This window comes from Mustelus asterias, chromosome 28 (assembly GCF_964213995.1).
Source record: "Mustelus asterias chromosome 28, sMusAst1.hap1.1, whole genome shotgun sequence".
NCBI lineage: Eukaryota > Metazoa > Chordata > Chondrichthyes > Carcharhiniformes > Triakidae > Mustelus > Mustelus asterias.
The window spans coordinates 25,397,675-25,420,297 of record NC_135828.1 but is presented as its reverse complement, the minus strand read 5'-3'; positions in this window follow the sequence as shown (position 1 = coordinate 25,420,297).

Here is a 22,623-nt window from a genome sequence, read left to right as displayed (position 1 = left end):
ACCCTCTGTGTGAAAAAATTGTCCCTCTGAACCCTTTTGTATCTCTCCCCTCTCACCTTAAACCCCTGCCCTCTAGTTTAAGACTCTCCTACCTTTGGGAAAAAATGTTGACTATCTAGCTGATCTATGCCCCTCATTATTTTATAGACCTCTATAAGATCACACCTCAGCCTCCTACGCTCCAGGGAAAAAAAGTCCCTGTCTATCCAGCCTCTCCTTATAATTCAAACCATCAAGTCTGTAAGCCTACTTGTGACACTAATGAATAATAAACGCGACTCACCTGATGATGGAGCAGCGCCCTGAAAGCTCGTGATTCCAAATAAACCTGTTGGGCTTTAACCTGTCGTTGTGAGACTTCTTACTGTGCCCACCCCAGTCCAACGCCGGCATCTCCGCATAAGAATATAAGAACTAGGAGCAGGAGAAGGCCTTCTGGCCCCTCGGGTCTACTCTGCCATTCAATAAGATCATGGCTGATCTTTTCGTGGACTCAGCTCCACTTACCCGCCCGCTCACCATAACCCTTAATTCCTTTACTGTTCAAAAATTTATCTATCCTTGCCTTAAAAACATTCAATGAGGTAGCCTCAACTGCTTCACTGGACAGGGAATTCCACAGATTCACAACCCTTTGTGTGAAGAAGTTCCTCCTCAACTCAGCCCAAAATCTGCTTCCCCTTATTTTGAGGCCATGCCCCCTAGTTCTAGTTTTACCCGCCAGTAGAAACAACCTCCCTGCTTCTATCTTATCTATTCCCTTCATAATCTTATATGTTTCTATCAGATCTCCCCTCATTCTTCTGAATTCCAATGAGTTTAGCCCCAGTCTACTCAGTCTCTCCTCATAAGCCAACCCTCTCAATTCTGGAATCAACCTAGTGAATCTCCCCTGCACCCCCTTCAGTGCCAGTATATTCTTTCTCATCAATAATAATAGGGTCAGATCGGCACGGTAGCACAGTGGTTAGCACTGCTGCCTCACAGCTTAAGGGACCCGGGTTCAATTCTCGGCTAGGGTCACTGTCTGTGTGGAGTTTGCGCATTCTCCCTGTGTTGGCGTGGGTTTCCTCCGGGGGCTCCGGTTCGAGTTAGGTGGATTGGCCATGATAAATTGCCCCTTAGTGTCCAAAGATGTGTGGGTTAGGTGGATTGACCATGCTAAATTGCCCCTTAGCGTCCAAAGGTGTGTAGGTTAGGTGGATTGGCCATGCTAAATTGCCCCTTAGTGTCCAAAGATGTGCGAGTTAGGTGGATTGGCCATGCTAAATTGCCCCTTAGTGTCCAAAAATATGTAGGTTAGGTGGATTGGCCATGCTAAATTGCCCCTTAGTGTCCAAAGATGTACGAGTTAGGTGGATTGGCCATGCTAAATTGCCCCTTAGTGTCCAAAGATGTGTGGGTTAGGTGGATTGGCCATGCTAAATTGCCCCTCAGTGTCCAAAGATGTGCGAGTTAGGTGGATTGGCCATGCTAAATTGCCCCTTAGTGTCCAAAGATGTGTGGGTTAGGTGGATTGGCCATGCTAAATTGCCCCTTAGTGTCAGGGGGGGCTAGCTTGGGTAAATGCATGGGGATATGGGCATGGGGCCTGGGTGGGATTGTGGTCGGTGCAGACTCGATGGGCCGAATGGCCTCCTTCTGCATTGTAGGGTTTCTATGATTCTAATAAACGCAATGAACACTAAGCGCGCCTGGGTGCTATAAAAATGCAGGTCGGGTTTGCGGGGGGGGCGCTGCAGTATCGGGGGGAAAGAAAAAGGAGGGGAAAAAAAATTCTGTACCATTTGCATGAGTGGAAATGAGAACTGTGCGTGGACTCAGGTCCTTTAGTGGTCAGGTCATTCCATAAACATGTCACGTTCATGCTCGGCTGGCCATGCTCTGGGTGCAAGGGCCTGTAATTTCACCACTTAGAAATGAATTTCCTCTAATCTCATTTCACCATGTCAAATGGTATCATGACACGCTGTTTTATTCTGTAACATTTGGTTACGCTGAAGCAGTTCACTAGCTCACAATGCAGCCTTAGCCCTCTGGTTATTAAAGAACTGAAATATTTGAGGGAGCGAGGTTGTAATTTAGAATCAGAGACTCAGAGCGCTATTACGTGCAGATGAAGGAGAGAGGGAATATATCATAAAGGAAAAACAATCCGTAGAAATTGCTTTCCACCGCAGCGGCAATAACACTGATGCCTTGTGGATTTTCTCAGGCAGCACTGTCAGCCAAAGCCGGCACTATGCTATGCTTGGGCACATGTCAGAACTCATTAAATTTGGAGAATATTTGCATAATTCAAAAAGCATCACATTAAATTTGCATAATTCCTTTGATTACACTTGTTATTAGCTGCAAGTGACATTGATTTACAAAATGGCCTATATAAGGTTAATAGCACATGTCACCTTCTGAGGACTCTTGACTGTTCACTGTGTGTGTCTGTGTGTGTGTGAGTGTGCGTGTGGGAGTGCGTGAATGCGTGTGTGTGTGAGTGTATGTGAGTGTGTGTGAGTGTATGTGAGTATGTGAGTGTGTGTGCATGTGTATGCGTGTGAGTGTATGTGATTGTACCTGAGAGTATGTGAGTGCGTGTTTGTGTGAGTGTGTGAGTGTGGGAGTGCGTGAATGCGTGTGTGTGTGTGTGAGTGTATGTGAGTATGTGAGTGTGTGTGAGTGTGTGTGAGTGTGTGTGTGTGCGCGTGGGAGTGCGTGAATGCGTGTGAGTATGTGAGTGTGTGAGTGTGTGTGAGTGTGTGAATGCGTGTGTGCATGTGTATGCGTGTGAGTGTGTGTGATTGTATCTGAGAGTATGTGAGTGCGTGTTTGTGTGAGTGTGTGTGTGTGAGTGTGTGTGCGTGTATGTGCATGTGTGTGCGTGTATGTGCATGTGTGTGCGTGTGTGTGCATGTGAATGTGTGTATGAGTGTTTGTGTGTGTGTGTGCATGTGTATGAGCATGTGTGTATGCGTGTTTGTATATGTGTGCATGCATGTGTGTGAGCGCAAGTGTGTGTGTGTAAGTATGCGCGTCTGTGTGTGTGAGAATGTGTATGCATGGGTATGCCTGTGTGTGAGAGAGAGAGAGTGTGTGTGAGATAGTGTGTGTGTCTGTGTGTATGTGTGTGTGGGTATATACATGCATGTGCATGTGTGTGTATGTATTTTTGTATGTGTATGTGCGTGTGTTTGTGTATGCATATGCATGTGTGTGTGGGTGTGTGTGTATGTGTGCATGTTTGTCTATGTCTATGTATGTGTGTATGCATGTGTGTGCACGCATGCATGTTTGTCTTTGTGTACACGTATGTGTGTCTAAGCCCATGTTTCTGCACACATGCATTGTGCGTGCCTGTCTTTTCCTCTCAGTGGCAAGTTTTCACTTCAGCCTGAGTCAGGCAGCAGTTTAATTTATAAATGAATTTATAACCTTGGTTGCACACTGCCGCACACTTGCTCCAAGCTCCAGAACATAAAGTGCAGTCAAATCCTGTGCTTTATTACTTTTAGAATCATAGAATCCCTCCTGTGCAGAAGCCATTCGGCCCATTGAGTCTGTACTGTGCAGGTTAGGTGGATTGACCATGCTAAATTGTCCCTTAGTGTCCAAAGATGTGTCGGTTAGATTGGCCTTGGTAAATGTGCAGAGTTACAGAGATAGGGCAGAGGGGAGGGCCTGGGTGGGATGCTTTTTGTATACAAGATTATGAGAGACATTGACAAAGTGGATAAGGAGCAGTTGTTCCCTTTAGTTGAAGGGTCAGTCATGGGTGGGACATATTTTTGAAGTGAGGGCAGAAGGTTTGGGGGGATATGAGGAAAACCTTTTTCACCCAGAGGGTGGTGAGGGTCTGGAATGCGCTGCCTGGGAGGGTGGTGGAGGCGGGATGCCTCACATCCTTTAAAAAAGTATCTGGATGAGCACTTGGCACATCATAACATTCAGGGCTATGGGCCAAGTGCTGGTAAATGGGATTAGATGGGAGATCAGGTGTTTCTTGCTTATCAGTACAGCCTCGATGGGCTGAAAGGCCTCTTCTGCACTGTAGGACCCTATGATTATATACCTCTGCACTGTCTGTGGGATCTTTCCCAGTTTATTCGGTAGAGCAAGGTTGGAAAAAATTAAACTCAACTGGGGAGCTGTAAATAAACTGGTCATTAGGAAGACTGATCTGCAAAACTTCTGGAAAAGGACAAAAATGTGTTTGAAAATTCACTGGACTCAAAGACAGGCCTAGAAGCCAAACTCCAAATTAAGCCCAACAGTACGCCAAAATGTCTAAAAGCCAGAACAGTACCATATGCCATCAGACCAAAAGTCAAAGAAGAACTGGAAAGGTTAGTCCAAGGAGGAGTCATTGAATCAGTTACTACAAGTGATTGGGTGACACGAATAGTGCCTGTACTAAAACCTGATGGCTCAGTATGGATATGTGGAAATTTTAAGACAACTATTAACCCAGATCTTTGTACCGATCAGTATCCACAACTGCTGATTGAAGGCTTATTGTTGGATCAACTGGAGGCCAGAAATTCAGTGAAATAAACTTATCACAAGTGTACTTACAAATTAATCACACTTACTCACTGTCATGACTCACAAAAGTCTGTTTCGATATAGGAGACTTCTGTTTGGGGTAACACCCGCACTTGCTCTAATTCAGAGGTCCATGGATCAAATTCTGAGTGGGTTAAATGGCATACAGTATTATCTAGATGATATACTTATCACAGGTTCAAGTGAACAAGAGCACTTGAAGAATGTGGAAGCTACACTGGTACATCTGCAAAATCTTAGGGCGGGATTTTCTGGCCGCACTTGCCCCAAGACCAGAAATTCTTAATTGAGGTCAACGGACCTTTGCGTGGTCCATGTCCCACCTTCTACGATTCCCCTGGCAGGCGGGACAGGAAAATTCCACCCTTAGCCTCTGGGTCAAAAAGGAAAAGTGAGATTTTTCCATACATCCGTAAATTACTTGGGCCACAGAAGGAACCAATAAAGATGTCAACAATTTCAACCATTATCTTGCAATTGTGTCTCTGTCTATATCTGTTGTGATTGTGAACCCACCTCTCCACTCATCTGATGAAGAAACAGCGCTCTGAAAGCTCATGATTCCAAATAAACCTGTTGGACTTTAACCTGGCATTGTGAGACTTCTTACTGTGGCAACCCCAGTCCAACGCCGGCATCTCCACATCATGGCTACCACCGACACTGCAAACCATCGGCTCAAAGGGGAGAGGATCTCCAAGAAGATCGCACATATCAACACAGACATCAAGTTTCAACAAAGATGCAAGAAAGCAGACAAGATCCCAAAAGAACTACAGATCACGAACCCACTCAAGTCGACCTCGAACACAGGCTATGCTGAGAGACTTTGCTGTCAACACCTCTCTCACACTCCTCAACCACCTCATACACCAGCTCTACAGCAGATGCCTCAAACTGGAAACCAAGATAGAGTCCTATTCTCAAAATCCTACTAACTGACCTGGCTTGAGAAAATTCATACCTCTTAAACCTGTGATCATCCTTCTTTCCACTCGCACTGTCTGTACATGTAAAGACTTGATTCCCTGTAAAGACTTGATTACCTGTAAAGACTTGCATTCCAACCATTATCTTGCAATTGTGTCTATCTATATATACCGTGTTTGTGAACCCACCTCTCCACTCACCTGAGGAAGGGGCAGCACTCCAAAAACTCGTGATTCCAAATAAACCTGTTGGACTTTAACCTGGTGTTGTGAGACTTCTTACTGTGTGGAACTGGACAAAGGAATGCGGGAGAGCATATGAGGCGGTAAAAGAAGCCTTGAAGAAGTCAGAGGTATTGGTTCACCTCAATTCCAAGTCTCAGCTTGCTTGTGATCCATCACTCGATGATAGGCACAGTCATCTCATGCGTTATGCTATTGGGTGAAGAGAGATCGATAGCCTTCCCTTCATAAACTCTTACTAAAACTAATTACGTTCAGTTGGAAAAAGAAGCTTTGAATATTATATTTGGAGTAAGAAGATTGCATCAGCACCTTTATGGACGGAAGAGATTGAATTAACTGGGATTGTTCTCCCTGGAAAGACGGAGGCTGAGGGGTGACCTGATAGAAGTTTATAAAATTATGAGGGGCATTGATAGGGTGAACAGTTGGAAGCTTTTTCCCAGGTCAGAAATGACAATTACAAGGGGGCGCAAGTTCAAGATAAGGGGGGAAAGGCTCAGTGGAGATGTGCGGGGGAAGTTTTTTACACAGAGGGTGATGGGGGCCTGGGATGCGCTGCCAAGTGAGGTGGTTGAGGCAGTTACGTTAGCAACATTTAAGACTTATCTTGATAGGCATATGAACAAACGGGGAATGGAGGAATATGAGCGATTGGTCTAGATAGGACAATGTGATCAGCGCAGGCTTGGAGGGCCGAAGGGCCTGTTCCTGTGCTGTACTGTTCTTTGTCCTTTGTTCTTATCATTTTACACTTTTGACGGATCACTGACCCTTTATCAGTTAGTAGGTTATGGTGACTTTGACATGATCGGCACACACTTACCATATCCAATGTTGAAGCAACATGCAAATGCTGATGTTTTGTAGAGTTTGCTTTTACAATTCAAACAAGAACCTGAAGAAAATTTTGTCAACATCCTATATTTTGGACAAGTGGCTCATGTATTTGAACCTTCAACTCAAGTTTAGAGACACACAAGAACTGAGCCAGTGATGGGGAAGGTTTTGGATATGATCCTAAAAGAAATGATGACAGAAGTACTTCGTGAAACTCCAGAATTCAAGCCCGAGATCACAAGAAGGCTTGACTTGTCAGTGCAGAGTGGAGTTTTATTATGGGGAATCCGAGTGATTATTCCTCAAATACTTGCATGGAAGAATCCTTGAACATCTACCTGAGGGATATCCAGGTGTGGTGAGAATGAAGGAACTGGCATTTAGTTATTTTTGGTGGCCAGGATCAGATTCCTAAGTCGAAGAGAAAATGGGATAATGGGATAATGTCAGTCCTGTGCAAAACTGAGAAACACTCCACGACTACAACCCTTACATCCTTGGGAAAGGCTGATGCAGCCATGGCTGTGAGCACATAGAAACATAGAAACTGGAAGCAGGAGTAGGCCATTCGGCCCTTCGAGCCCGCTCCACCATTCATTTTGATCATGGCTGATCATCAAATTCAATATCCTGATCCCCCTCTTCCTCCCATATCCCTGGATCCCTTTAACCCCAAGAGCTAGATCTAATTTCCTCTTGAAATCACACAATGTTTTGGCTTCAACTATTCTCTGTGGCAGTGAATTCCACACATCGCCCACCCTCTGGGTGAAGAAATATGTCCTCACTACAGTCCTAAAAGATTTACCCCTTATCCTCAAACTATGACCCCTAGTTCTGGACTCCCCCACCATTGGGAACATTCTTTCTGAATCTACCTGTCTAACTTTATTAGAATTTTATAAGTTTCTACGAGATCCCCGCTCACTCTTCTGGACTCCAATGAATATTTATATTATATTATTATATTTTTATTAGTGTCACAAGCAGGCTTACAATAACACTGCAATGAAGTTACTGTGAAAATCCCCTAGTCGCCACACTCCGGCGCCTGTTCGGGTCACACTGAGGGAGAATTTAGCATGGCGAATACACCTAACCAGCACGTCTTTCGGACTGTGGGAGGAAACAGGAGCACCCGGAGGAAACCCACGCAGGTATGGGGAGAATGTGCAGACTCCACACAGACAGACAGTGACCGAAGCCGGTAATCGAACCCGGGCCCCTGGTGCCGTGAGGCTGCAATGCTAACCACTGTGCCACCGTGCCGCCCGTTTGTTGGCTTTTGGGGCACTTGCGTCTTGGACCTTGGACAAGCAACATCCCTGAAAGAAACCTGAATCATGTTTGACTTTTATCCATGAGTTTGCCAGTTCGCTACCATTCTTTTTGTTCAAATTCCCAGTCAATACTCAAGGCCCACTGACACCGACAGACTGGATCCTTCAGATCCAGGTTAGCTTGTAGACTACGTGATGATGTGTATGAGACAGTATTGAGTGAGGGGCTGAAGGGCTGTGATTCTCTGTGGTTGTCACCTCAATGTCAGCTGGCGCATTTAGCAGCAGAGAGGAGAAGGCTGGGTTTGATGAGTCCATGGAGTCTAATTCAGAAGAAAAGAATTGGAACTGCACAGATCACATTTCTGAATCTACAGGTCCAACACCAGCTCCGATTCCAGGACCAGATTGAGGCACAAAAGCCTAATGCTATTTGAAACCAGGCATGGAGGAAAACATTCAGACAAGCTCTCAGCTGAAGGTAGGTTGCACGCTATCCCGCACAGGATCAGTGTGAAAGGTTTCTGTCTGGGATTTACCCATGTAGTTTCAATTGGCCAGTTTGGAGCAATTTGATTGTGGGACTGATTGCCAATTAAGTTTGAGTTGCACGAACTGTTCGTGCAAGAGTCGACCTGACAACCAGATGTGGGAAAGAAGAGACATCACAGCTGGAATTCTCCGGCCATTCACGCCCCACCACTGCCACTTCAAGCGAGGGTGGAAATTTTGACGTTCAGCCAAATCTCTGTTCACTGTAGCGGGACCGGAGAATCCCCCAGTATGAGTGACCAGAAAATTCAATCTTTTTTTAACTTCATTCATGGGGCATGGGCGTCGCTGGTTGGGCCAACATTTATTGCCCATTCCTTGTTGCCCTTGAATTTGTGACTCACTCGGCCATTTCAGAAAGCACTTAAGAATCAACCTCATTGCTGTGGGTCTGGAGTCACATGTTTGATTTGATTTGATTTGATTTATTATTGTCACATGTATTAACATATAGTGAAAAGTATTGTTTCTTGCGTGCTATACAGACAAAGCATACCGTTCATAGAGAAGGAAAGGAGAGGGTGCAGAATGTAGTGTTGCAGTCATAGCTAGGGTGTAGAGAAAGATCACTTCAATGCAAGGCAGATCCATTCAGAAGTCTGATGGCAGCAGGGAAGAAGCTGTTCTTGAGTCGGTTGGTACGTGACTTCAGACTTTTGTATTTTTTTCCCGATTGAAGAAAGAATGTCCGGGATGCATGGGGTCCTTGATTATTAGGTCGCAGACTGGGTAAGTGATGCGCTTCTCAAACACGAGGCCAGATGCTCGGGAAATAAAAGGCTTTTATTTACTGTAATGAAGCAGCCAATAATTATATACACTATCCCAGACTGAAGGGGTCCCAGCCAGAGCAGGGACTTTTATACCTCTCCCAGGAGGTGGAGCCCGACTGGGATGTACCACAACACTACAGTACAAAGGTGTAACAACCCCACCCTAACCCAACAGCAACAAGTAGCACAACCCAACAGTAACATATGTACATCCTTGTAGTACTGGCCAGACCCTGGCTCAGTACTATCCAGTGGGAACCAACGATGGTTCACCACAGTAAGGATGGCAGATTTCCTTCCCTAAAAGGCATTCGTGAACCAGATGGGTTTTTCCGACAATCGACAATGGTTTCATGGTCATCATTAGACTTTTAATCCCAGATTTTTATTGAACTCAAATTTCACGGTTTGCCCAGGTGGGATTCGAACCTGGGTCCCCAGAGCATTACCCTGGGTTTCTGGATCATCAGTTCATTGACAATGCCACTGTGCCACTGCCTCCCCATAATCCACCCCCCCCCCCCCCCCCCCCCCCGGCATGTGAAAAAAGAAGCTTTGAATATTATATTTGGAAACATTTATATGGGCAGGATTTTCCAACCACGCTCACCCCAAAACCGGAAAATCCTGCCTGAGGTCAACGGACCTTTGTGTGGTCTGCTCCCCCCCGACCCCCCACCTGCCCCCCCCCCTCCCCACCCCACCATCTGCCCCCCCCCCCCCCGCCCCTCCCCCACCCCCCCCCCCCACCCCACCACCACCCGCCCGCTATGATTCCTGTGTTGGGGGGGACGGGAAAATTCCACCCATGAGTCTACAAAGACGTTACGGATGTAGTGGATGGTTATAACAAAGAGGAGGTCCCAAGAAATATGGGTCATGTGTGGGGAAAGGCCCTTCTCTGGGCAATACTGTCTCACATACGTCATTCAAGTCATCTACAAGGTAACTTTAATCTGAAGGTTTATTTGCAGAACACCGCACCTAGATTTGAAAACACCTGACTAAAACGCTGCCATTGTGGCCTTAAACCAGATCAAAGGTTTGAAACTGGAATATCAGCCTCAGGTGACCTGTAAAGATCTATGTTTATATCACGTGAACATCAGAGATGTGTTCATTCACGGAGATGTGTTTAAACAGACGTAACTAGGGAAGATCAAAGCAATCATCCATCCGTACCGTCGTTTGGTACTGCAGAGCTTAAGAGATATCTTTTGCCAAACTTTTGCCAGGGACAACACCTCTACTTTCACCTGAGGCTAAGGAAATTCGGCACATCTGCTACAACTAATAGGATTACAGAATCCCTATTGTACAGAAGGGGGCCATTCAGCCCATCGAGTCTGTACTGACCACAATCCCACCCAGGCCTTATTCCCACACATTTACCCTGCTACTCCCCCTGGAATTAAGAGGCAGCTTCATTGCAGTGTTAATGTAAGCCTACTTATGACACTAATAAATAAGCTTTAAAAAACTTCAATTTAACATGGCCAATCAACTTAACCTGCACATCTTTTGACTTTGGGAGGAAACTGGAGCACCCGGAGGGAACCCACTGAGACAAGGGGAGGAAGTGCAAACTCCACACAGACAGTGACCTGAGTCTGGAATTGAACCTGGGTCCCTGGCGCTGTGAAGCAGCAGTGCTAACCCACTGTGCCACTGTGCCGCCCAACCACTGTGTGTGACTAATAAATAAACTTTAACTTTCACAGATGCACACCAGAAAGCATCCTTTCTGGTTGTATCACAGCGTGGTATGGCTCCTGCTCTGTCCAAGACCACAAGAAACTACAAAGGGTTGTGAACAAAGCCCAGACCATCACTCAAACCAGTCTCCCATCCATTGACTCTGTCTACACTTCCCGCTGCCTCGGAAAAGCAGCCAGCATAATCAAAGACCCCACGCACCCCGGACATTCTCTCTTCCACCTTCTTCCGTCAGGAAAAAGATACAAAAGTCTGAGGTCACATACCAACCGACTCAAGAACAGCTTCTTCCCAGGCTTTTGAATGGGCCTACCTCGCATTAAGTTGATCTTTCTCTACACCCTAGCTGTGACTGTAACACTACATTCTGCACCCTCTCCTTCCCTTCTCCCCTATGTACTCTATGAAAGGTATGCTTTGTCTGAAACAATCCACTCCAGATCACCATCCAGATCCAATCCACTCCAGATTGCGGTCCAGATCCAATCCACTCCCGATCGTGTTCCATATGTAACAGATTGTAGGCAGTGCTGCAGATTTTATGGACAGCTCCAGGTTAAATTTTCTATGGAAAGCAAGCTTCAAGGATTGGCAGTGTTATACTGGATGAGACAATCTGGATTGATCCCAAAACATATTCTAGCATCTCCTCGAGCATCTTTTGTATTCATTTACCCAAAAGGTCCTGCTAGCTGTACCAACTGACACTCTCTTTGTCTCACTCTTTGGCTGATGGCCACTGCACTTTGAAACGCCACATCTCCAGAATGCCCAGGAACAACCATTGCCCGTGCCAATCTGTGCCAGAGGATGTATCCCTTTGAGAAGGACAATGGGAAAGGACAGGATTGTCAGTCGGATCCGGCAAACCTGGATTGGAGTATTTACTGCACTAGGCCTGGGAACTAGATCCAATAAGAAGTTTAACAACACCAGGTTAAAGTCCAACAGGTTTATTTGGTAGCAAAAGCCACACAAGCTTTCGGAGCTCCAAGCCCCTTCTTCAGGTGAGTGGGAATTCTGTTCACAAACAGAGCTTATAAAGACACAGACTCAATTTACATGAATAATGGTTGGAATGCGAATACTTACAACTAATCAAGTCTTTAAGAAACAAAACAACGTGAGTGGAGAGAGCATCAAGACAGGCTAAAAAGATGTGTATTGACTCCAGACAAGACAGCCAATGAAACTCTGCAGGTCCAGGCAACTGTGGGGGTTACAAATAGTGTGACATGAACAGAATTCCCACTCACCAGAAGAAGGGGCTTGGAGCTCCGAAAGCTTGTGTGGCTTTTGCTACCAAATAAACCTGTTGGACTTTAACCTGGTGTTGTTAAACTTCTTACTGTGTTTACCCCAGTCCAACGCCGGTATCTCCACATCATAACTAGATCCAATCCAATACTAGCCAGTTAAAGCAATCTCAAGTTCCTGGTCCACGTACAAACTTAGTGATGAAGGAGCAGCCTATCTTTGAAAGCCTATTAAATCAAGGGAGATTCAATTGCTAAATATTGAGTTGCAAACCTTTCACTGCAGATAACAGAGCAGTAACAGGAAAAGAGTTGACTTACTGTCTTTGATTTGCTTTGATTTATTATTGTCACATGTATTAGTATACAGTGAAAAATATTGTTTCTTGCACGCTATACAGACAAAACATACCGTTCATAAAAGAGAAAAGGAGAGAGTGCAGAATGTAGTGTTACAGTCATAGCTAAGATAGAGAGAAAGATCAACTAAATGCGAGGTAGGTCCATTCAAAAGGATGATGGCAGCAGGGAAGAAACTGTTCTTAAGTCGGTTGGTACGTGATCTCAGACTTTTGTATCTTTTTCCCGACGGAAGAAGGTGGAAGAGAGAATGTCCGGGGTGCGTGGTGTTCGTAATTATGCTGGCTGCTTTTCTGAGGCAATAGGAGATGTAGACAGAGTCAGTGGATGGGAGGCTGGTTTGCGTGATGGACTGGGCTTCGTTCACAACCCTTTGTAGTTTCTTGCGGTCTTGGACAGAGCAGGAGCCATACCAAGCTGTGATACAACCAGAAAGAATGCTTTCTATGGTGAATCTGTAAAAATCGGTGAGAGTTATAGCGGACATGCCCAACTTTCTTAGCCTCCTGATAAAGTAGAGGCATTGGTGGACTTTCTTAAACATAGTGCCTGCATGGAGGGGCCAGGACAGGTTGTTGATGATCGGGAAACCTAGAAACTTGAATCTCTCGACCATTCCCACTTCATCACCATTGATGTAGACAGGGGCATGTCCTCCACTACACTCCCTGAAGTTGATGACTATCTCCTTTGCTTTACTGACATTGAGAGAGAGATTATTGCCATCACACCAATTCAGGATCTGCTCATTCAGTGCGTGGGACGTGCCCCTACCACTGGACCAGAAGCTCCGGGTTCGAGTCCAGCGCCAGGACTTGTTGGCCATAGAAGGAGCATTCAACGGGCCAATAATCGGTTTGGAAATCCTTCCACACATCCCCCACTCTTCAGAGTAGGTAAAGAACAGTCTGCCGTCCTTACCCAGTCTGGCCTACATGGGACTCCAGAGCAACGTGGTTGACTCTTAACTGCCCTCAGGGATGGGCAACCAATGCTAGCCCGGCCAGCGACACCCACAGCCCATGAACAAATGAAAAATAAACTGGATTTGCCCTCGCGACTAATACACCAGCGAAATTGTGCCCATGATCACCTCCAGTGAGACTCTGTTTAAAAAGGTGTTATCTGCTCCAATGTCCGTTTCCTCATCATTGATCAAGCATCTAATTTTGGGTAAATACATCATGTCTAATTTCGCTTCTCGCTGTTATTTTTCTTTCTGTTGGTTATTCCTGGTATTTGAGTCAACATGTTTATCTCCAGCTGAAGCTGCAGAATAATCAGACACATCCCCGCAAAGATTCCTGTTTCCTCGAATGGACAAGTTGCAACTTGCTGAACTTTCCCTTGTAAATGTAATTGCCAGCATGCGAAGTTATCCTCGCTGCTCATCCTTGACTAACCATGTTATCCCAGCCACGGCCAAGTGACCAGACCCCCTACACAGATCCACAGAAATTTCGACCGATGCTCCATAGCAACAATATAAAACTCCCTTCTGTTTATACAATCTCCCTCTCTTAGTCCAATATGATTCTTCATTTAACCACTTTTCATTCAGGTTGCCAATTTAATCAAAAGGGCGGCACGGTGGCACAATGGTTAGCGCTGCTGCCTCACAGCGCCAGTGCCCCGGGTTCGATTCCGGCCTTGGGTGACTGTCTAAGTGGAGTTTGCACATTTTCTCCGTGTCTTTGTGGGTTTCCTCCGGATGCGCCTGTTTCCTTCCACAGACCGAAAGATGGGCAGGTTAGGTGGATTGGCCATGCTAAATTGCCCCTCAGTGTCCAAAGATGTACAGGTTAGGTGGATTGGCCATGCTAAATTGCCCCTTGGTGTCCAAAGATGTGTAGGCGAGGGGATTAGACATGCTAAATTGCCCTTAGTGTCCAAAGATGTGCAGGTTAGGGAGATTAGCAGAGTAAATACGTGGGATTACGGGGTAGGGCCTGGGTAGGTGCTCTATCGGATGCAGACTCAATGGGCTGAATGGCCTCCTTCTGCATTGTAGGGATTCTATGAGACTGGTGATCTTATTGGTGCAAATCTACTGTCCAACATTTTCTAAGCCTAAGTACCTCGCTGGATAAAGTTAGGCAGTGAGGCAGGATGTATCCTTCACTGTTGAGAGAGTGGGAGTGTTGAAGAACAAAGAACAAAGAAAATTACAGCACAGGAACAGGCCCTTCGGCCCTCCAAGCCTGCATCGACCATGCTGCCTGACTTAACTAAAACCCCCAACCTTCCGGGGACCTTATCCCTCTATTCCCATCCTATTCATGTACTTGTCAGGACGCCCCTTAAAAGTCACTAACGTATCCGCTTCCCCGGCAACGAGTTCCAGGCACCCACTACTCTCTGTGTAAAAAATCTGCCTTGTACATCTCCTTTAAACGTTGCCCCTCGCACCTTAAACCTATGCTCCCTAATAATTGACTCTTCCACCCTGGGAAAAAGCTTCTGACTATCCACTCTATCCATGCCTCTCATAATCTTGTAGACTTCTATCAGGTCTCCCCTCAACCCATTCCACTGAGAACAAATCAAGTTTCTCCAACCTCTCCTCATAGCTAATGCCCTCCATACCAGGAAACATCCTGGTAACTCTTTTCTGTACCCTCTCCAAAGCCTTCACATCCTTCTGGTAGTGTGGCGACCAGAATTGAACACTATATTCCAAGCGCGACCTAACTAAGGTTCTATAAAGCTGCAACACGACTTGCCAATTTTTAAACTCAATACCCCCACCGATGATGGCAAGCATGCCGTATGCCTTCTTGACTACCTTCTCCACCTGCATTGCCACTTTCAGTGACCTGTGTACCTGTACACCCAGATCCCTTTGCCTATCAATGCTCTTAAGGGTTCTGCCATTTACTGTCTATTTCCTATCTGTATTAGACCTTCCAAAATGCATTACCTCACATTTGTCCGGATTAAACTCCATCTGCCATCTCTCCGCCCAAGTCTCCAACTGACCTATATCCTGCTGTATCCTCTGATGGTCCTCATTGCTATCGGCAAATCCACCAACCTTTGTGTCGTCCGCAAACTTACTAATCAATCCAGTTACATTTTCCTCCAAATCATTTATATATATTACAAACAGCAAAGATCCCAGCACTGATCCCTGAGGAACACCACTTGTCACAGCCCTCCATTCAGAAACGCACTCTTCCACTGCTACCCTCTGTCTTCTTTGATCGAATTTTTTGTATCCACCTTGCCAGCTCACCTCTGATCCCATGCGACTTCACCTTCTGCACCAGTCTGCCATGAGGGACCTTGTCAAAGGCCTTACTGAAGTCCATGTGGTCAACATTCACTGCCCTACCCACATTAATCATCTTCGTCACTTCCTCAAAAAACTCGATCAAGTTCGTGAGACATGACCTCCCCTTCACAAAACCATGTTGCCTCTCACGAATACGTCCATTTATTTCCAAGTGGGAATAAAGCCTGTCTCGAAGAATCCTCTTCAATAATTTCCCTACCACTGATGTAAGGCTCATCGGCCTGTAATTACCTGGATTATTCTTGCTACCCTTAAGGAACAACATTAGCTATTCTCCAATCCTCTTGGACCTCCCCTGTCGCCAGTGAGGATGCAAAGATTTCTCTCAAGGCCTCAGCAATTTCCTCCCTTGCCTCTCTCAGTATTCTGGGGTATATCCCATCAGGCCCTGGGGACTTGTCTACATTAATGTTTCTCAAGAACCCCAATACCTCCTCCTTTTTGACCTCAACATGACTCAAACTATCGACACATCCTTTCCCAGACTGATCATCCACCAAGTCCTTCTCTTCGGTGAATACTGACACAAAGTACTCATTTAATACCTCACCCATTAGCTCTGTCTCCGCGCATAGATTCCTTCCCTTGTCTTAAGCTAATGATATTGTCATAAATGTGTTAATAGCAGGACGAGTGTCAGCGCCATGGGAAAGAAGAACCTCAGAACAAGTGTCGGATGGTCCTCTAAGGGGTGGGGGTGGGGAGGGAGGAGGCAGCACTGGGGCAGAGTTAGGGGTTTGGAAATAAAATTGTTTTTATAATCAAAAATAATTTTGAGTAATAAAAAAAGGTAAGATAAAATTTTGAAAAAGTATTTTGAATGTCAAGGGACTGGAATTTGTGCGTCCACTTCCATGAACCCCAAAAAGTTGATACATAGGTACAGCTCAAAATTAGGAAGGCAAATTATGGACGGAATTCTCCAGCCATTCACTCCAGTGGAGTTTTCCAGTCCCGCCGGCAGTGCACCACCATTCGTGGGTTTCCCACCGGCATGGGGTGACGTTGGTGGGAATTCCCATTGACAGCAGCGAGACCACAGACTCCCGCCGCTACCAAACAATGCGCCACCTCCCAAGAGTGGGAAGCATGAGGATGGGAGGCAGGAGAACATCGTCTGATATGTTTGCTTTTGTTACAGAGGGAGAGTTGCAAAGTAGAGAATTCTTGCTACCATTGTACAAGGCATCAGTGAGGCCACACTTGGAGTACTGCGTGTGATTTTGGTCTCATTACCTAAGGAAGGACATTCTTCCCCGCGAGGAAGTGCAATGAAGGGTCACGAGACTGATTCCTGGGATAAAGGGATTGTCTCGTGAAGAGAGATGGAATAGACTAGGACTACATTCCCCGGAGTTTCGAAGAATAAGAGATGATTTAATTTGAAACATATAAAATTCTTCAGGGAATTGATGCTGAGGAAATGTTTTCCCTGGCTGGGGATTCTAGAACACGGGAGGGTCACACTCTCAGAATAAGGGGACCGAGGAGAAGTTTTTATCACTTGAGGGATTATGAATCTTTGGAATTCTCTCCCCGAGGGAGCTGCAGGTGTTGAGTCATTGAGTATATTCAAGACAGGGGTTGATAGATTTTGGGATACTAAGGGAATTTAGGGATATCACTCCCCGTGATATAAACAAATTTTTTTTAATTTATATCCCATTCCACCCACCATGGGGAGAACATTCAAACTCCACACAGTCACCCAAGGCGGGAATCGTACCTGGGTTCCTGGCATCGTGAGGCAGAAGTGCTAACCACTGTGCCACCATACCATGCCTGGGAAACCTCCTCTATACCCAGCTAAAACTGCCTGTAAAGCTCTTTTTGCTCTAACCTACTCCTCTATATATAAATGAAAGCTTTTTTTAACCACCTTCTCAACTTGCCCTGCCATGTATTCTTAAAGATTTCATTTTCAACGCCTCTACTTTCTCAGGGGGGCTCAGGAAATTTGCTACAACTCTCAACAACTTTTACAGATGCACCATGGAAAGCATTCTTTCTGGTTGTATCACAGCTTGGTATGGCTCCTGCTCTGCCCAAGACCGCAAGAAACTGCAAGGGGTCATGAGCGAAGCCCAGTCCACCACTCAAACCAGCCTCCCATCCATTGACTCCGTCTACACTTCCCGCTGCCTCGAAAAAGCAGCCAGCATAATCAAGGACCCCATGCACCCTGGACATTCTCTCTTCCACCTTCTTCCGTCAGGAAAAAGATACAAAAGTCCGAGGTCACATACCAACCGACTCAAGAAGAGCTTCTTCCCTGCTGCCATCAGATTTTTGAATGGATCTACGTTATATTAAGTTGATCTTTCTCTATGCCCGAGTTATGACTGTAACACTACATTCTCCCTCTCCTTTCCTTCTCTATGAACGGTCTGCTTTGTCTGTATAGCGCGCAAGAAACATTACTTTTCACTCTATGTTAATACATGTGACAATAATAAATCAAATCAAATCAAACATATTCTCTTCCACATTCTTCCGTCAGGAAAAAAATACAAAAGTCTGAGGACACATGCCAACCGACTCAAGAACAGCTTCTTCCCTGCTGCTGTCAGACGTTTGAATGGACTTACCTTATATTAAGTTGATCTTTCTCTACACCCTAGCTATGACTGTAACACTACATTTTGCACTCTCTCCTTTCCTTCTCTATGAACGGTATGCTTTGTCTGTATAGCGCGCAAGAAACAATACTTTTCACTGTATGTTAATACATGTGATAATAATAAATCAAATCAAAAATTCTGAGGACAACATCTAAACTGCTCATCCAATATTACCTAAAACAAGCCATTTATAACACAGTGTATTGTTATTCCACATTCATCCTCCAAAGGTCTATCACTGCACATTGCCCCACACTGAAAGTTGTCTGCCATGCCTCTGTTCACTGCACCATCACGTCTATTCTATCTCAAAGCCTCGAACTCTCTCCATTGCCCTCTGCTTCTTTGTGAAGTTTCAGATCAGCAGTAAACTTTGTAACGTTGCTCCCCGCACCCGAGTCCAGGTCATTTATAAAACTGAAAAGAGTAATGGATTCAAAACTGACCCTTGGGGAAACCACGAGAGATAAACGAGATTCAGCTGCAAACTTTGAAGCAGTTACAAATTGTCGGTGGTATCCGGGGCCCATTGGAAATATTTGCATCAGGTTATCAAAATGTCACTGAATATAAATGAGTGTCCTATTCCGATATTTATGACTGTTCCCACGATTTACATGAATGCTGACGAATTTTCTTTTTGTTTTCCTTGTATCCTTTTCCATTCACCTTTCTCTCTCTTTATTTTTCTTCTCTTTCTTTTATCTTCTGTTCATTTTGTTTCTCCTTCTTCACTGTCCTGGGGGCGGCACGGCGGCACAGTGGTCAGCACTGCTTCCTCACAGCGCCAGGGACCTGGGTTCAATTCCTGGCTTGGGTCACTGTCTGTGTGGAGTTTGCACGTTCTCCCTTGTCTGCGTGGGTTTCCTCTGGGTGCTCCGGTTTCCTCCCAAAGATGTGCGGGTTAAGTGGATTGGCCATGCTAAATTGACCTTAAGTGTCAGGGGGACTAGCTAGGGCTATGGGGATACGGCCTGGGTGGGATTGTGGTCGGTGCAGACTCAATGGGCTGAATGGCCTCCTTCTGCACTGTAGGATTCTATGTCTTGCCTTTTTTACACCCATTTAGAGGAGATTTGAGAAAAGGCTTTTTCACCCAGAGGGTGGTGGGAACCTGGAACTGACTGCCTGAAAGGGTGAGAGAGACGGGAATCCTCACAACATTTAAGGATGTGGAAAAGATTGAAAGGGTGCAGAGGAGATTTACAAGGATGTTGCCTGGATTGAGTGGCATGCCTTATGAGGATAGGCTGAGGGAGCTCGGTCTTTTCTCCTTGGAGAGACATAGGATGAGAGGAGACCTGATAGAGGTATATAAGATGTTGAGAGGCATAGATCGGGTGGACTCTCAGAGGCTTTTTCCCAGGGTGGAAATGGCTGCTACGAGAGGACACAGGTTTAAGGTGCTGGGGGGTAGGTACAGGGGAAATGTTAGGGGGAAGTTTTTCACACAGAGGGTGGTGGGCGAGTGGAATTGGCTGCCGTCAGTGGTGGTGGAGGCAAACTCAATAGGGTCTTTTAAGAGACTCCTGGATGAGTACATGGGACTTAATAGAATGGAGGGTTATAGGTAGGCCTAAAAGGTAGGGATATGTTCGGCACAACTTGTGGGGCCGAAGGGCCTGTTTTGTGCTGTAGTTTTTCTATGTTTCTAAACATTTAGATGAGCACTTGAAATGCCATAGCACACAAGGCTATGGACCAAGCGCTGGAAAATGGGATTAGAATAGATAGGTGCTTGAGGGCCAGGGCAGACACGATGGGCCGAAGGGCCTCTTTTTGTGTTGTAAAACTCTATGGTCGGAATCTTACCACCGTTCGCACTGGCAGGATTTTCCCATCCCGCCGCAGTGAACGGTGATTTGGCTGGTCGCCAAATTCTCCGACTTCGCTGCAGTGGGAGCGTGGTGTGAATGGCCGGTAAGAGCGTATCCTATAACCCTGAGTCTGGGTATTGTCCGTAGGCACCTCCACATCAAATCACCGGCATCTCCACATCATGACTACCATCGACACCGCAAACCGCCGGCTCCAAGTGGAGAGGATCTGCAAGAAGATCGCGCATATTGACACAGACGCTGTGTTTACCCCAGTCCAACGCCGGCATCTCCACAGATTGTCCGTAGGAACAGAGGAATTAAATTAGGAGCAGAAGTAGGAAAATTCAGCCCTTTGAGCCTGCTTTGCCATTCAATCAGATCTCTCCCCGGTCTCGAAGCCACCTCCCCCCCTGTTCCCCATATCCTTTTATCTCTTTTTTAAATTAGAAACATATCTATATCCTTCTTGAAATAACTCCTGGTTTTGCTGCATTGGGACATGGACTGCTTCAGTATCTGAGGAGTCACGAATGGTGCTGAAGATTGTCAATCATCGGTGAACATCCCCATGTCTGACCTTATGATGGGAGGAAGGTAATCGATGAAGCAGCTAAAGATGGTTGGACCTTGACAATTACCACTGAGTAAAGCGGTAGACCAAGTGAACTAATATCCCCTGGGAGATTTGAACACTTACCTGAATGGTGATCAATTATTCAATCATGGTCTTAATATGATCAAGTTCAATGTAAGGTTTGGAGAAAACAAAACAGCGACTAAGACTCTACATTTAAGTAAGTTTGCCTTCTGTGAGGTGAGGCAGAGACTGCCCATTGTAAAATGGGTCATTCTGTTAAATGGGTAAAGAAGGTTCCCCAGGATGTTGCCTGGTCTCGAGGGTGTTGGCTATGAGGAGAGGTTGAATAAACTAGAATTGTTTTCACTGGAAAGACGGAGGCTGAGGGGAGACCTGATAGAGGTCTACAAAATTATGAGGGGCACAGACAGGGTGGATAGTCAGAGGCTTTTTCCCCACGGTGGAAATATCAATTACAAGGGGGCACAGGTTCAAGGTGAGAGGGGTAAAGTTTAAGGGAGATGTGGGGGGAAGTTTTTCACGCAGAGAGTGGTGGGTGCCTGGAACGCGCTGCCAGAGGAGGTGGTGGAAGCAGGCACATTAGCAATGTTTAAGAGGCATCTGGATGGGTACATGAATAGGGAGGGAATAGAGGGATACGGACCGAGTAAGGGCAGAAGGTTTCTTTTTAATTTAGTTCCAGAATCATGATCGGCATGGGCTTGGAGGGCCGAATGGCCTGTTCCTGTGCTGTACATTTCTTTGTTCTTTGTTGACAGGATCAGCGGGAGATGTTGAAAAAACACCCTGACCGGAATTCGCTGATGTCAGTGCTGCCACAGCCAGGCGGGAATGGAGAATTTGGCGCTCATCCAAATCTCCCTTCACTGCAGCGGGAATGGAGAATTTGGCGCTCATCCAAATCTCCCTTCACTGCAGCGGGTCTGGAGAATTTGAGCGAGGTTGGAGAATCTGGCCAATGTGCTGTCAGTGGTGGGAGTGTGAGGCTGGAGAATTCCGGCCGATGTCTCGATGGGCGGCACACGCACCAAGACCAAAAATTCCCACCCGAGCTCAACGGACCTTTGCATGGTCTGCCGAACTTTCTGTCTCATAGAAACATAGAAACCCTACAGTGCAGAAGGAGGCCATTCGGCCCATCGAGTCTGCACCGACCACAATCCCACCCAGGCCCTACCCCCACATATTTTACCCGCTAATCCCTCTAACCTACGCATCCCAGGACTCTAAGGGGCAATTTTTTTTTTTTTAACCTGGCCAATCAACCTAACCCGCACATCTTTGGACTGTGGGAGGAAACCGGAGCACCCGGAGGAAACCCACGCAGACACAAGGAGAATGTGCAAACTCCACACAGACAGTGACCCGAGCCGGGAATCGAACCCGGGACCCTGGAGCTGTGAAGCAGCAGTGCTAACCACTGTGCTACCGTGCCGCCCCTACCGTCTCGCCTGCTACGAGTCCCGTGGCGGGTGAGATGAGAATATTTCGGCCTATCCTTCCTCCCTAAAGACAACAAGTATTTGGGGCCTTGTCACTCATAATAACCACATCATGCAGCAGCACCTAGTCACATGACAATTTCCAACGAGGTGACAGAATTGGATTTCCAAGTGTTGTCTGAATGTTTCCCAATCATCTCACCTTGTGTTGTGTCTTGTTAATAATGAACTGTGGCCAGTGTTGAGTTGGCAGGGTTTGGTGGTTCCATAAATTAATGTGCAACACATGTGCTCTTGGCTGCAATGCCTCGTGGGGCCTGCTCTTGGCGTGCAGCCAC